This window comes from Sceloporus occidentalis, unplaced genomic scaffold (genome assembly GCF_023333645.1).
Source record: "Sceloporus occidentalis isolate IW3139 unplaced genomic scaffold, rSceOcc1.0.p SCAF_39, whole genome shotgun sequence".
Lineage (NCBI taxonomy): Eukaryota > Metazoa > Chordata > Lepidosauria > Squamata > Phrynosomatidae > Sceloporus > Sceloporus occidentalis.
In genome coordinates this window covers 6361151-6378371 of record NW_028317019.1, presented here as the reverse complement: position 1 = coordinate 6378371, position 17221 = coordinate 6361151, and the positions used below count along the sequence as shown (strand labels likewise).

At 44.7% G+C, this 17221-nt stretch overlaps 1 protein-coding gene and 1 pseudogene across 1 annotated transcript in view; both read right to left on the bottom strand.

Moving 5' to 3' along the window:
• The window catches only part of LOC149290487 (uncharacterized), a 29058-nt pseudogene extending 22017 nt beyond the window's left edge, over positions 1 to 7041 (bottom strand).
• The window catches only part of LOC149290483 (uncharacterized), a 426035-nt gene that overhangs the window by 336415 nt on the left and 72399 nt on the right, over positions 1 to 17221 (bottom strand). The gene's annotated exons all lie outside the window — the stretch shown is intronic.

The following is a 17221-nucleotide window of genomic DNA, read 5'->3' as shown; positions in this document are numbered from 1 at the left end:
TCTTTTCAAGGGTTAAAGAAGAGGACAAGATTTATTCCAACCAAAAACATATGAAAGAATGTTTATATAAATATTTCACAAATCTATACAAAGAAGAATATATTTCCCAGGAGAGGATACAAGAATCTTTGGACAGAAAAGACATAGTAGAGATTGATGAAGAACAGAGAATCGAACTTAATAAACCAATAATGGCTCCTGAGGTGCTAGAAGCAATCAGTAAAACCAAGGCACCCAAAGCGCCAGGGCCAGATGGCCTAAGCGCAATCTATTACAAGAGCTTACAGAAAGAGCTAATTAAACCCTTGTAGAAATCATGAATAGACTCTCACAAAGAAGAACGCCTGACTCTTGGAAGAGAGCTGATATTGCACTGATTCCTAAAGAAAGTAAGGAGCTGTTAAGGATTTCTCTCCTTAACAACGATTATAAAATCTTGGCAATGGTCTTAGCAGAAAGATTTTTTAAAACCGTACAAAATATCTTAAACGGAGACCAAATGGGCTTCCTCCAAAAAAGGCACCTTAGAAACAACACGAGGAATTTACTAGATATTAGAGAAATCTATGAGTAGAAAATAGATTAAAAAGCAGCTACAATTTTTCTTAATGCCAAAAAGGCGTTTGATGAAATTAATTGGACCTTCATGCTGGAAACCTTAAGAAAAATGGTTTTAGGAGATAACTTTATCAGCTGGATAGATGCAATCTATAGAAAACAAACAGCGAGGATTATTATTGATGGGGGAAAAGCGAAGGCATTACCTGTAATGAGAGATACCCCTCTCACCTTTGTTATTTGAAGCCACTTTAGAGACTCTGAGGACTAGCATTAAAGAAGATAAGAAGACCAAAGGCCTGAAAATAAAACAGGAAGAGTACAGACTTAAACTATACATGGATGACGTGGTGATATACTTATCTGACCCAATAGAAAGTGTTAATCCCCTGCTTTATAAATTAAAGGAATATGGACAGCACTCAGGTTTCTGGATTAACAAGGATAAGACAAACATTTTACCAATGAATTTAACAAAAGAATGATCAGGAAAATCTACAAGAGGAGACTGGCTTTAAAGTAGAAAAAAGGTCAAATATCTAGGTGTTGAGTTCACCTCTAAAAACCGAGACCTCTTTAAAAACAACTACGAGAAAATATGGGGTGATATCAAACAAGGTCTCAATAGATGGGCTAAACTCAACCTGTCCCTCTTGGCTAGGATCGCGGCAGTTAAAATGAACGTACTTCCTATATTACTATTTTCATTTCAGACTATACCTATCCTTCTTAATGACAAACCATTTTTAGAACGGCAGAAGGACCTGCAAAAATCCATCTGGGCAGGAAAAAACCTAGAATCAGATTTAAATCTCTAATAGATGATGTAACGATTCACAATCCTCTCTTCTATTTTGACCTGACACTTCTTTGGGTGTTTGAAGGACAGTCGTGTGGATGGATTTTAAAACACAGACCAAGCGGCTGGTTAAACAAGAATGTAAGTTTATTTTTAACACAGAATAGGCAAAGGTATCTTTGAGATGGAGTTGTTACTATGTCTTCTTTTGTTACATATATATAGGTCTGGTTTTAACTCAATAATAATAATAATAATAATAATAATAATAATAATAATAACAACAACAACTCCTCCACGCAGGCTATACTATCACTCGAGAAATGATGTAAGCCAAGGCCCTCTTCCTGAGTCTGGTTCCACTGAGTCTCTCTTCTCCAGACTCTCCAGAACTAATCCTGTCCCTCTCTGGACAAAGCAGTTCCTTAAGTAACCATCCCTCAGGAACTATGGGAACCCAGTCCTCTCTTGGACTCTACTGTTCCCATCCTCTCTATCACTATCTCCCACTGAACTCCCGCTTCATCCCTCAGGATTGCAAACCCTAACTGACTCCACCCAACTGCCAAGCGGAATCTTCAAACTCCTCAGCCAGCACCTGATTGGCTTAGAGTCTCTGGCTTCTGATTGGCTGGTTTGTAAGTCAGTCCGTCAGACGCCTCCCCCCTTTAATAGGTTCATTGAGACACAGAACCAAACGGTTCTATGGTCCAAGGAACTCCCAGTTATCAATTATACTTACCCATTATATATAACATTATACACACATCAGGTTAGACATGTGATATACTTCATATACTTGTTTTATCAATAACCATTTCCAACTTAAATATCTTTGGTATTTTCCTGTATGTTCCCCTTTTAAACATATGTCTAATATCAGTTCTACCTGTTATAACAACTTACCATCATTTTCTGATAAGTTTAGCATATTATAACCATATCCCTTATCACTTGTTGGGTTTTAATATTTTAATAACACTTAAATAACCTTTTTCCCAACTTTAGATCTTTATATGTTCCATTTAAATGTTTTTATCAAACATATTTAATCTTTTAACCCTTTTCTCTTATTGATGGAACATCATCTCCAACTACTTTGCCCCATTCCCAGTATGGTTTTGAAAACATTTCATCTTCCATTATACTAATGGCAAACTACAATATATTGGTTTTCTAGTCTATCAACTCAATTATATCCTTGTCCTTTTTAGGAGTCTTCTCTGGATCAGTCCTTGTAACTGACCATGTGTTTCTTTTTACCGGCTGTGGACTTAACACCTCATCTAGTAAAAAGTCCTTGCTTCCTCCTGTTTCACTGGACCACATTCCTTGAGGGCGTTGAGCAATCTTTACATCTTCTTCTGGAGACCGTAAAGTGTCCCTTATCAAAATCATCCCGTTCTCTAGATAGTTCATCACAATCTTTGGTCTTTTTCCCTCTGTTGAATCTCCTTTTCCAGGTGGTTGATGGCTTTTGGGGTCCCACCGACGCTTGTCTGTCATCTGGTCGCCACCAGTATGTTTGACAGCGAAGTTTATAGACGTGAACATGTTCTGCATATACACATCTATTCTTTCAACTTTTACTTTAAGATTCTTCCAGTCTCTGTGAACTAAACCTTTTTCTTGGGTTATATCACCCATTTGCCAAACAACATATTTTTCAACACTGTCCCATTTAATATATAGCTTCCAGAACCCTGAACTCTTTATTAGAACCTACAAAAGCCTGATGTGATGCTTTTAATAACTACTTCGCAGACAAAATCTCTCAGATAAGAGCCGATTTGGATGCCGGCCTTACGACAGAGGCGACAGGAGAGGTATCCAGAGCCTCTGCCTATACTGTTATTCTGGATCAATTTTAGTCATTAGTACAGAGGATGTGGACAAGCTCCTTGGGAGTATGTAAAAGACGACTTGTTATCTCGATCCTTTCCCGTCTTGGCTGGCCGTCCAGTGGGGAGATAACATCAAGATGCTGCTAAAAATATAACTAATGCATCTTTCAGGGAAGGATGTCTTCCATCTTGCCTCAAAGAGGCGGTGGTTAAACCACTTCTAAAAAGCCTTCCCTTGACCCTCTGGACAGAAACGATTACAGGCCAGTTTGGATCTTAATATTCTTAGGCAAGGTAATGGAGAGGGCAGTCTCCATTCAACTCCAAGCAGTCTTGGAAGAAATGGATTTTTCTACATCCATTTCAAACTGGATTTAGAGTTGAGATGGCCATGGTCGCCTTAGTTGGTGATCTCCGTTTGAGCATCGACAGTTCTTTGAAAAGGGGAAGTGTGACCCTGCTGGTGCTATTGAAGGCCTCTCAGCGGCCTTCAATACCATTGGCCACAGTATCCTTCTGGAACATATGGGAGAGTTGGGAATTGGGGCACTGCTTTCCAGTGGTTCAGGTCCTACATCTCGGGCAGATTGCTGTCACTTGGGGACAGTTCTTCGTCCAAGAGGGAGCTCAAGTCAGGCATCCCTCAAAGCGTGATTCTGTCCCCAATGCTATTCAACATTTACATGAAGCTGCTGGGTGAGATCATTTGGAGACATGGGGCGGGGAGCAGGGACACCTTGAAACAGTAGTACATGCGCAGGTCACCTCTCAGCTCAACTTCTGTAATGCACTCTACATGGGGCTACCCTTGTCCCAAGTTCAGAAACTTCAATTGGTACAGAATATGGCAGCCAGGTTGGTTACGGGCTCTTCTAGAACTGCCCACATTACACCGGTTCTTAAATCCCTCCACTGGATGCCCATTAGTTTCTGGACAAGATACAAGGTGTTGGTTCACTCTGGAACGACCTCCGGATGAAATCCGTCCTATTAACACCTTGGAAGCCTTTAGGAAGGCTATTAAGACGGACCTCTTTCCAGACTAGATGAGATCTATTGACTTGCCTCCCCCTCCTCCTGACCCTTACCCTTGTCATCGTTAGTGTGATGGAAATTGCTATTGATGTATATCGTTCCTGCCCTCTCACCTCTCCTTCAGAAAACGACTCATTTCTTGCCCCAAAAAACTTTTTTACTGTATTGTGTTATGAAAGTTTTAAATTTTCTTGCTGTTTAATAGGATTTTTAAAGGTTGATTAATATTTTTATAATTGGAAGAAGGGTTGGGGGTTTGGAATTTTAATTGTATTTCTTAAATTGTATGTTATTTTATTACTGTAATCCTCTTTGATTCCATTGAAAAAGGTGGAATATAAATAATAATAAGAATAAGAATAACAACATCTCTTCAAGGGGGTCAAAAGGCCTTTCAGTATGCTCCCAGAACTGGGGGGGATGTTTCTGGGGCTGTGGGTCTCTCTGTTGGTCCTCCTCTGCAGGGTTGTTGTGAAGTATGTGAGAGAGGATGCCAATCTGGATCCTGTGGGTCTCTAAGCCTAGCTCCCAGGTTGACAGGGGATTGCCAGAGTTTTGAGGTCCTTCCGTCTCCCTCCTCTTGGCTTTGGCTAAGAGGATTTTGGCTCTTCTCCCCCTCCCCAGAGCCCCCTCCCCCAGGACTCCAGAGAAAACTCCCCTCCCCCAAGAAAAATGCTATTGAATCCTATCCTGTGCAATGCTTTCTATTTGGCACAAAACTCTTCCCCAAATGAGGCATCAGAAGAGACGGTCTCTCCTCAGCCCCACTTTCTATGAGAGAGGGGGCCACTCAAAGACCTTTTTACCTTTGGATCCCCCTCCCCTCCATGGCCATGCCTCTCTCCAAGGGTCCCACCGGCCTTCATTTATCATAACAACTCCCCTAGTACCCGGGACCCAAGGAATCCCCCAAGGAGGGGGCAGGGAAGGAAAGAGGGAGAGGAGGCCTTGCAGGACCCCAGCCTTTCTTTGGGGGGAGAAGAGGGGCTTCTCCCCTCCAGCCATTCCTCTGAATGAACAAGGGCTCTCCCCACTTCTCTCCCTCCCTCAGAACAGACTGTGAGGGCAGCAATGGCTTCTGGGGCTGAGACTGTGCAGGCGCATATAGTCCCAAAGGCCCCTCCTCAGCATGCGCAGGGATTGCCAGGTCCTAGATGCTGCTGCTTATTCCGCTGGCGGCCTTTGTGGGAAAGAAGGTATGCGCCGGGGTTCAGTGGCCTCCCCTTCCTTCCCTCCTTTCTTCCTTTGAGGAGACCGCAATGGAGGCCAAGGTGCAGTGCTGGACTCAGGAGGGAAAGGTAGGAAAGGAAGGCTCTGCTTTGGAAATATAGCTCTCTCTGTGTATCCTGTATGTTTGTGTCTGTGTGTCTGTGCTGTTCTTATGGCTCGGAATGGAGCTGAGGACTGAGGAGAGAAGAAAGGGTCAGTTTTGGGCAAATTCAGAAATTCTGTGCATCAAAGTCCAGTGTGTTGAAACAGTAAAGAACTTTATTGAGAAGACATAGAAATTCAGTGTTTAAGCCAGAACTGACCACTCCAATCCAAACAATACATTAAAACCCCTAAAACCAAAAACATGACCCTCTTCCAAACCTAGCCCCCACCTCCAATTCCCACAGTCTCTGCCCCACAGATAACAAGGCCCCCTTTTGCCAGTCCCAGAATCTAGCCCTTTCTGTTAATACCTGCCCCCAACTTTCTTAAGCCAAAATCCCACACATTGCAAAAGCTATAATTCCCATAACTATTCTAACCAGCTGCAACAAATCCCAACCTCCCATCTACCTAACCAATACCACAACCCACAATCCCCAGCCCAATCGACAACCCAAAGCAATTGTCTATACTATTGGCAATTAAAACCTAAACGTAACAAAATCCAACTTGAAAACATAGAGACATATTGACAGACAAATTTTACAAATAAGATCACAAGGGCCTTTTCTTTGCACTGCTGGATTGAAAAAATATATTTTTGTATTCGTTATTGACAAATATAATGTTAGGATTTGTGTAGCTTCTCTCCTCTGTCTACTCTCTGATGTGCCGTTAGGTGTGACTTCTGAGGAAAACATTTCCTACAGCGCTGGCATTTGTATGGCTTCTCTCCTGTGTGGACTCTCTGATGTGACACTATATGTGACGTACAAGAAAAACATTTCCCACAACGCTGGCATTTGTATGGCTTCTCTCCTGTGTGGACTCTCTGATGTATCATTAGGATTGACTTCTGAGAAAAACATTTCCCACAACGCTGGCATTTGTATGGCTTCTCTCCTGTGTGGACTCTCTGATGTATCATTAGGATTGACTTCTGAGAAAAACATTTCCCACACGCTGGCATTTGTATGGCTTCTCTCCAGTGTGGACTCTCTGATGTCTCACTAGGTCTGACTTTGAAGAAAAACATTTACCACAATGCTGGCATTTGTATGGCTTCTCTCCTGTGTGGACTCTCTGATGTTTCACTAGGTTTGACTTCTCAGAAAAACATTTCCCACAACGCTGGCATTTGTATGGCTTCTCTCCTGTGTGGACTCTCTGATGTGACACTACGTGTGACTTACGAGAAAAAAATTTCCCACAACGCTGGCATTTGTATGGCTTCTCTCCTGTGTGGACTCTCTGATGTGACACTACGTGTGACTTGCAAGAAAAAAATTTCCCACAACGCTGGCATTTGTATGGCTTCTCTCCTGTGTGGACTCTCTGATGTGACACTACGTGTGACTTGCAAGAAAAAAATTTCCCACAACGCTGGCATTTGTATGGCTTCTCTCCTGTGTAGACTCTCTGATGTATCATTAGGATTGACTTCCGAGAAAAACATTTCCCACAACGCTGGCATTTGTATGGCTTCTCTCCTGTGTGGACTCTCTGATGCATGACTAGGATTGACTTGTAAGCAAAATGTTTCCCACAATGCTTGCATTGTTGTGACCTCTTTCCTGTGTGGACTCTCTCATGACTCAAATGTTTTTCTATAAAGAACGACAATTACAGATGAGACTGAAAATCAGACTTAACAGAGGAGGGTGTTACTGCATGATTTAGCCCTCATTAATCCCTCCTTCTTAGAGATTAAATTAATAAAGTTGCTGTGAGTAACCTAATCATGACCCTGATGCTTATGCCCCTAAATCCATTGAACAGTTGCATTCTTACTCATAGGAGCTAGCAAAGAAGAGACCATATGGGGACCGCCTTGAGGGAATCAGTAGAAGAAGATAGTCAAAGGACTGTTGAAAAAAAAATCAATTAAACATGTGCAAAAATACTTTGATTGACAGGTGGCATCATATCCTGTGAGACGGCCACTGAATGCTGAGTCAGAGACTAAGACATGATGCAAGCTAACTGCAGAGGATGCTTCATGCTGTTTGGCACCAGGAGAGGACTCACAACCAATACAGTATGCAGCTCACATGAGGATTGGTGTGAATGGGATAGGAGTTGTGTGTACAAGGGATGGTGAAGTTGATGGAAGTCGGAGAGGAGAGCTTGCAAATATTTGTATTATTTTGCAACTCAACATAGAGAACCTCCAAGGATTTCGATGAAATCGACTGTGTTTGTGACTTATTTTTAAGTGTGAAAAGTGGTCATTGCATTGCCAATGCCTATATCTGGATATTTGCGTCCGTACTCTGCTATGATATTTTTGAGCTGTATCTGGGTGCATCACCCTCAGATTGTAGTGTACATTGGCTTGTGAACGCGATTAAAATTCAGAGCCAACAAGAATCTGAGAGGCGGTGAGCTAATCCTTTTTGTCTGAGGTATTTGCATCGAACACCTATTGCATTCAGTTCGTTTCACACCATTCTTCCCCCACAAAGGAAATATTCTAAAGTGATATAAACCTTTCTGAACCCACAGTTTCTGCTCCCAAGCAGAAACCAATTTCAGTATAACTATCAGCCCCGACTTGCTGTTCTTCGGTGTCAGTCCAGTTACAGATAGACACTCTGTTTGTTTTCATGGCTAAACACCTCAATGCACTCACCAACCCCAATTGTCATGGGAACTACTGACCTCTCCTTATTTCAAATCCTCAACAGTTGGAATAAAGATCTGGATAGATAACGTATCACCATTATCAAAGCCTTACATCTATTCACCACGCCCACCTTTGTTACCTAGTTCTTGCGTGTGTGCGTGAACACTTATATGTATGTGTCTGTGTGTTTTGCTTTCCCACTAAATAAAACACAAAAACCTATTTCAAATCCCACTGAAGATCTGTTTGATTCAGGAACTGCTATAGATTGGCTGAGTCCAGAGGTCACTATTGCCCCAGTGAAACTATTTTGCTCTATTGAGCTAAGTACCAAACTCCCCTAAAAGCATAGCGCTTGCGTCCCACAACATTCCAGAATTGGCAGTTTAGGATTGGATATTTAGAAACCTTACAAAGTGGAGAACAATAGTGCCTCACTAAAACTAGAAATTTCACGATTCTGCAGGAAGTTGTTATGACAATTAAATTACGTGTGAAAGGGAACTAGGAATCGTAGTACAGCACAAGTTGAACATGTGTCAACAATGTGATGCAGCAGCTAAAAAGGCCAATGTGATCCTAGGCTGTATCAATAGGAGTATAGTGTCAAGATCAAGGGAACTAATAGTGCCACTCTATTATGTTTTGGTCAGGGCTCACTTGTAATAATCCTGTGTCCAATTCAAACAGATGTTGAGAAGCTGGAGCATGTCCAGAGGAGGGAAACCAAATTGGAGAACGGTCTGGAAACCATGCTCTCGCAGGAATGACTTAAGGAGCTGGGTATTTTTAGATTATTGAAGAGAAGGTTAAGAGTGAATATGACAGCCCTCTTCAAATATTTGAAGAGATGTGATATTCTGGATGGAGCAGGCTTGCTTTCTGCTACTCCAGAGAAAAGGACATGGAACAATGGATGCAAGCCACAGGGACAAGAGATTCCACTTAACCTTTAGGAGGAACTTCCTCACAGTAAGAGCTCTTCAACAGTGGAATATACTCCCTCAGAGTTTGGTGGAGTCTTCTTTGGAGGTCTTTAAACAGAGGCTGGATAGCCATCTCTTGGGGATGCTTTGAATGTCTGTTCCTGCATGGCAGAGGATTGAACCGGATGGTCCTTGTGGTCTATTTCAACTCTTTGATCCTATAATTCTAAAGTGGAATCATAGCTCTCTGACAGTGAATTATGAAAGGGCCCTCAGTCTTCACAGGAAGGGCAATGGATTCAGGTTCCTTACCCACAGAGGCCACATTTTCATAATTCTCCATCATCACGGAACTGTACATCAGTTTCTGCTTTTTTGTCAACAGTTTCCATTCCTCCTCAGTGAAATATAAAGCCACATCCGCAAAGGTCACCTGCAACAGAAAATAGCCCTCATCCAGAAAAAGACTAATAAAAGGGGAGGAAAGCACATGGTGCATTGCAAATATTATTTCAACACTGCAGAAATCAGTCCAGGAAATAAACTTTAAATTCTGCTAAGCAAGGAAAAGCTACAGCCTTTGAGATCCAGTTTGTCTCGAATTCTTTCAATATAATATAAAATATGATAAACAATATAAATTAGGCCATTTCTGGAATATTATTGATTGATTAAGATACTGACTATGTCAACATGTATAGCACATTTAGTCACCAATGAATCATTTAGCCATATCTCACCTAATTTCAGAGGCAAATTTCCTTTTTAAAAAACAGTTCTGGGGAGTACTCTGGGCTTGAGGGCCACTGGGCCCACCCTCAATTTAGCTCCAGATATATTCTTCCATATCCCCCAGCATTTCACAGATTGGGAAAGAAAGACTCATGTGGACAAGCAACACCAGAAGGCGGTCCAGATGGCCAAAGTTGTTAATTATAATGATCACACAAGCGAGGAAGCGTACAGAAGTTTGTTTTTGCTCCGACTCCTGGCAAGAGAAAGATCCTGCCCCCTTCCCTCCTCCCGTCTCCCCTCTTTTGAGTGGATGGGACACACACTCTTTTGAACTTGGAACACATTATGCAGCAACTGAACTGACCTGAGGAGAAGGGGGAAAGTGGGAGGAGGAGGAGTGAAATAGGCCATTTTCAAAGCCCCCTCAAAAAATGAGGTGATAGAGGATTAACCAGGACTCTCTCTGCCAAACTGCGACAGTATGTTTTCTGGTTGCTTTCATGAGCTGGCCCAGATACAGATGAAATTAACAGTCAGGATGGCAACTTACCAAAGAGCTGTTGTACCTCTGAAGCCTCTTTCTGTTGGAGCCCAGCTCCCTCTGCTTGGCCTTTGTGTTGGCCATCATGTGGGAAGGGGGATCCTGGTGGCCCTGCACTTCGGTCACTTCTAACAAAGGACACTCCAAATCCGTGTACAAGGTGTCCAAGATGAAGTTCCTTAGAAAAGAGACAAGGGTTAGGCTTGGTTTGGCTAGAAACCCTATAGCACTCAAAGTCACTGTATCATCATGACTTCTCTTTCACAAAGAGGAGGAGCGGGAGGACCTACTTTATGTCCCAGGTGGAGAAGCTGTAGCTCCTGGGCTGCATAAGAGCTACATTACCTTAGAGATCTGACCCATGGCCTCCCCTCATCATGGCCCCCTCCCCATTTAGACACTGGTCAAAATAATTATTTCATTTTTGTAGATGATACTATTTCTCTAAGCTTAACTGCTGTTTTTATTATGTCACTCATAGCAGGAGCATGAAGTATGCACCTCCTCCCTCTGTTTGCTAAAGCCGCATAGAAATTGAGGCATGTACATTTGTGTGCATTGTTTCTGAATGGATCTATTGTCAAAATGACAATTTCTTCACTTTTCCTTGTACATTTTTTAAAAAGATGCACACTGCTGAATATGTTGCACTTGAAATATCAAAAATCTATAAATGTATAGGCTTATGACTGAACATTGAACCGTGGATTATGCTCATTTGAGGGAAGTGAAGATGTATGTAAACTCATTTTATAAACGCAGTGAAACGAATACCTCATAAAACTCTAGCAAACACCACATACACACACAGTCCCCACACAAAGGACTCACTGGTGCATTGTGTGTCTGGGGTCTGGAAATCTCACTTCCAACTTCTGGGAAGACAGTTCTACTAGAGACTGAATTTGGGACTTTATGCCTGCAAAGCATGGGCTCACTCTCTCAGCTGCAGCCCTTCCACACAATCCTGGACTGAAGCGTTTACACATAACTCCTCTTTCAGCTCCAGGAGTAAAGGCCTACCTTCAGTACAAAGACCCTGATTCCTGCAGCCCCAGAAAGGCCTCTTCTGCAGTCCTTTATGGCCGGAGCTTCCCTGGGTCAGAGGCCGTCTCCTCAGCCGTAGAGAAGGGTTGCTCTGAGTGCGAAGGAGGAGGAGGTCCACAGGGCTGAGGGAGGGAAGGCAATGGGGAAAGGTCAGTGCCAATGGCCATGGAGGGCAGAAGGTGACAATGCCTAGGAAACTCCTCTGAGTCCCAGCCATTCTAGGAATGAGTGGCAGGAGTGAGTCCAGGGGGCTGAGGGGGTCTCCTTTCCCAAAGGGGGAGGCAAGGACCGGTGGGACCCTCCCCAGCTAGGGCCCAAAGGGAGGGTCTCTTTCCCACCTTTCTCTCCCAGCTAGGGTTGCCATATCCCGCCGGGGGCGGGACAATCCCGGTTTGGGCGGTGCCATCCCGGTCCCAGTCCGGTTTGGCGCCCAAACCGGGACGGCCCCGCCCACCGCGGCCACCTCAGCCGCCGCGGCGGCTCCAAGGCCTTGCTGAGGCCTGGGAGGGCTCTCCGCGGTTGGAGCTCCAGCCGCGGAGACGCTCCCTCCCGGGCCCCAGCGAGGCCAGGGAGGAGGAGGAGGCGGCGGCCGCTTCCCACCGCGGCGATCACCGCGATGAGGGGCGGCCTCCGCCTCCTTCCCGGCTTGGGAGCAGGCCGAGGCTTCCTCCCAGGTCAGGAAGGAGGGGGAGGCCGTTTGCCACCGCGGCGATCACCGCGATGACAGGCGGCCCTGGCCCTCCTTCCCGGCCTCTGTGGAGGCTTGGGCCTCCACAGAGGCCGGGAAAGGGAGTGGGGGCCGCCCGCGATCGCGGCGATCGTGGGCGCTCTCCTCCCTCCTTTCTGGCCCCTATGGAGGCCCAAGCCTTCACAGAGGCCGGGAAAGGGAGTGGGGGCTGCCCGCGATCGCGGTGATCGCGCCGATCACGGGCGCTCTCCCCCCTCCTTGCCAGCCCCTATGGAGGCCCAAGCCTCCACAGAGGCCGGGAAAGGGAGTGGGGGCCGCCCGCGATCGCCGCGATCGCGGGCGCTCTCCTCCCTCCTTCCCGGGCTCTATGGAGGCCCAAGCCTTCACAGAGGCCGGGAAAAGGAGTGGGGGCCGCCCGCGATCACGGCAATCACGGGCGCTCTCCTCCCTCCTTGCCAGCCCCTATGGAGGCCCAAGCCTCCACAGAGGCTGGGAAAGGGAGTGGGGGCCGGGAGGAGGCTGCTTCCCACTGCGGTGATCGTCGCGATGAGGAGCAGCCCTTGCATCCTTCCCGGCCTGAGAGGAGGCCGAGGCTTCCTCCCAAGCCAGGAAGGAGGAGGAGGACAAGGTTTTAAAATGTAGGACCTTTAAAAAAAATGGTCCTACATTTTTAAGCCTTGTCCAACATTTGTCCCGGTTCGGAGCTCCTCATTTATGGCAACCCTACTCCCAGCCCCCAAAGCCCAGACTCCCCACTGGCCCTGGACCCCTGCCTCCCCTTCCTCATTGGCCCCACTGGACCGCACTGGACCCTTCCTTCCTTCCTTCCTTCCTTCCTTCCTTCCTTCCTTCCTCTCAAAATGGAGGGTCAGAGGCACAAAGGAGGCCTGGCCTCCTTCACTCTCTGGAGCCTCAGGGAGAGAAAGAGGAACCTTTCGATTCAATTGCGGAGGCCTCAGAGAAGGTTCTGGAACCGCTTTGATCTCTAGGAAAAGCGGGATACAAATAAATGCTTTATTTTTATTATTATTATTGTCACAAGCAGCACAAAATGGCTGCCGGAACACAAAATGGCCGCCTCTGCCTCAGCACTTGGCAGTTGGCAGTTTGAGGCCTTCAGGAAACCCAAAATGGAGGATGAAAGGGCCCCAAAGTCGGAAGGGATCCCAATCAGGATTTCTGATCCTAAAGAAAGGTTTTCCTGATGGCGCCCAATGGCTGTGATAACACAAAAAGTCCCCATACAGGACTTCCAAACCTTAACAACACCTAAACATTTTCCTGATGCTATTGAAAGGAGGAACCTGATCCCCTCCTTAATTACAACCAATAGTGAAAGATATTAATATTGATATTAAGAGTGGCCATCATCCACAACCCACGTCAGGTGTTGACCGCTCAGGGGGGCCAGTCCAGCTGCAGGTGGCCCTTCGTCCGCTTTAACCACTCAGTGCTATGGAATCCTGGGATTTTACCTTTGGACCCTTAGCCTTCTCTGCCAGAGAGCTCTCATGCCACAACAAACAACAAATCCCAGGATTCCATAGGATGGAACCAAGAGAGTTAACACATTTTAGAACTGGAATATCTCTGCAGTCAGTTGTAAAAGAATAGAAGCACCCAAGTTGAATTTTTATCCTGTTAAGAATGGTTTAGATTTTTTAAATATAAGCAGTTTGTTTTTCCGTCTAATCTTTATTCTTCTTGTTGTTTGTTTGTATGTTTGTTTGTTTCATTCTTGGTAATATGAGTTATTCTGGTCTGTCTCCTTCCTTCTTGCCTGAAAATCTATTAATAAGAAAACTGGGGAGACTTTAAAAACCTCCCAAAGGAGCCACTTTTGGCCTTTTTTGGGGGACTAGCCTCCTCTTAGAAGCCAAAGCCCAATGTTTGTGAAGAAGAAGGATAAAGCTTGTATTAAAATGATCCTCCCCATTTCTGATCCCTTCTAAAACCCATGTTCCCCAGAAGGAGCAGAGCTGCGTAATAAGAAAACCCTCTCAGAAAAGAGACACAAAAGACACACAAAGAGACACACTTCCTTCCTTTTGGCCCAAGGAGCCTGGCTCTTTCTGACTCTGGAGCCTCAGGAGAGAAAGAGAGGCCTCTGTTCAACTGAGGCTCAGAGAAGGTTCTGGAACGTTATTCCCCACAGTCACAAGCAGCACAAAATGGCTACCAGAACACAAAATGGCCACCAGACCAGAAAATGGCGGCTTCTGCCTGAGCGCTTGGCAGTTGGCAGTTTGAGGCCTTCAGGGGAGAGAGAGAGACTGAGGGGAAGAGTGCAGGGACATAGCCTTAAATTCCTGAAATCTTCCTTCCTTTCTCCCTAGCTGCCTTGTGTTAGTGGTGTTTCTGGTCTTGTTGTTGTGTGCTTACAAGTTGTTTCTGACTTATGGCGACCCTTCGCAGGGTTTTCTTGGCAAGAGTTGTCATTGCCTTCCCTGAGGCTGAGAGAGTGTGACTTCTCGCCCAAAGGACCCAGCTGGTTTCGTGGAGGAGTGGGGCACTCCTTAGTCACTCTCTGGATGCACTGGATCAGTGCTAGGGAATTCTGGGAAATGTTGTTTTGTGAAACATTGAGCCTTCTCTTTCAGAGACCTCTGGTGCCACAATAAACTCTGTTTCCCAGGATTCCCTAGCACTGGGCCAGGGCAGTTAAAGCGCTCTCAAGCTGAACTATTGCTGCTATGTGTTTTGGACCTTACTTGGCCGCAAACTGTCCATAGCCTGCAATGCATCTCCTAATTCTGTTGGCAGTCCCTCCCTCCCAACACTTTCTCATTTCCCCCCAAAACCAGAGCAAAGCTGGCAGATGGAAAGAGGTTTTAAAGCAGCATTTAAATCTATATTATTTGTTTTTAAAAGACTAAATGTCCCAAATGCTATTATCAGTTTTGTAGCTATTATTACAGAAAGACGTAGAGTGCAAACTCCTCAAGTACCTTTATTTTCTGGAGTGAGATGGGCTTTTCCAACTGACTCACTGTGATGATCTCCGGTGGTCCAAGCAGCCAAACTGCGGCCCTGTAATAACAACAACAAGAACAATAATAATAATAATAATAATAATAATAATAATGTTTTCATGCCCCTCTTTTCAGCTAAAAGGCTATCAGAGTGGCTTACAAATTGCTAATTAGACATTTAGACATTATGGCTCTTAGCCCAGCAGACCCTTAAATTCCTTAAATCCCACTGCCTCCATCCAGTGAATTATAAAAGGACTTCCCTTAACCTAAACTGGGACCAGTTAAGGAACCTTATTTCTACTTCTTTACTGATCTTCCCAAGCATCAACCGATCCAAGACACGTGTAAAAGGAGCGTCGAGTAGTAGATTCTCCAAGGAGGTATTTATTATAGATAACAAAATACAGTGGTACCTCGGGATACGAATTACCCACGTTACGAAATTTTCAGGATACGAAAAAAATTAATATAAAAAAATTGTTTCGGGTTAAGAAAGTTTTTTCGGGTTACGAAAAAACTTTTGGTGCTTTTCGGCGCGATTTCGCACCAAAAAGCGGCTTTTCCCCATTAGCGCCTATGGGGATTCGGCTTGCGAAAGCCTTTCGGGTTACGAAATTGACAGCGGAACGAATTAATTTCGTAACCCGAGGCACCACTGTATAACTAAAATATAAGTCATACAAGATATTAAGAATCTTTCAGGTACAATATTTGTAAGTATATAATATTCAATTCATATAAGCTATTAAATAATAAATAAACCTAAGCGTCGAATTCTGAGACTAACTTCCAAGATCCGCTCTTTAACTCTCTCTCTCTCGCTCTCCAACCGACACAATTCCCCCAACTGTCTCTTGGTCTCTCAGGCCTTATATCTCCTTCTCACGGAAGCTTCCAGAAGGACCTTTATCTTGCTCTCTGATTGGTCAAGAGAGCCTTCCGTAGCAGTGATGTCATTCTGTGTTTGCATAAACCTCCCTTTACTGCCTGAAGAAGACCTCCATTGACTGGAGCCCAGTCTTTACACTTTCCCAAGGCAAGGCTTGCACCTATTTCCCAATGTTGTTCTTGGTGTCTGCCTTCCAGTTGTTTCCAGGTCTTATGGTGACCTTTTGGGAGTCTCTGAAGGGGTTTTCTTGGCAGGTTCCTTCAGAGTGGGTTTCCCATGGCCATCCTCTGAGGCTGAGAGAGTGTGACTTGCCCAAGGCTTCAGTTGTTTTGGAAGCCTTTCTGCTTTATCTTCTAGAAGGCAGCTGAAGTGTTGCTTCTTGCTCTGAAGAAGGAGAGGAACCTTCTGGCATCCAAAAGGCTAACATTCTATGGAGTTATGTCTGATAATATGAATATATAGGATTGAAATACCTGTTCGTTTATTAAAATGTTTATAGTGCACCCCATATCATAGAATCTCATAGCTATGTCCCTTAATAGCAGTTAACCAAATTAAACAGTATATAAAACAAAAACATGAAACAAGCTGGACAAGAAAACTGTTACATGAATTTGTAATTGGTTGACCGGCCGAACCCAAAGGATATTCAACAATGGCTCCTTTTCATCCTGGAGAGAAGTGACCAGTGGGGTGTCCAGTGGGGCTCTGTCCTGGGCCCAGTGCTATTCAACATCTGTATCAATGACTTGGATGACAGAATTGGGGGCATACTTATCAAATTTGCAGATGGCACCAAACAAGGAGGAATAGCTAAAAGCCCAGAGGACAGGATCAAAATTCAAAATGACCTGAACAGACAAGAAAGCTGGGCCAAAGCTAACAAAATGAAATTCGACACCAAGAAATGTAAGGTACTGCACTCAGGCCGGAAAAATTAAATGCAGAGATATAGGATGGGGGACACCTGGATGAATGAAACTACGTGTGAAAGGGATCTGGGGGTCCAAGTAGACCACAAGTTGAACATGAGTCAACAGTGTGATGAGGCAGCTAACAAGGCCAATGCGATTTTAGGCTGCATCAATAGAAGTATAGTGTCTAGATCAAGGGAAGTAATAGTCCCACTCTATTCTGCTTTGGTCAGGCCCCACCTGGAATATTGTGTCCAGTTCTGGGCCCCA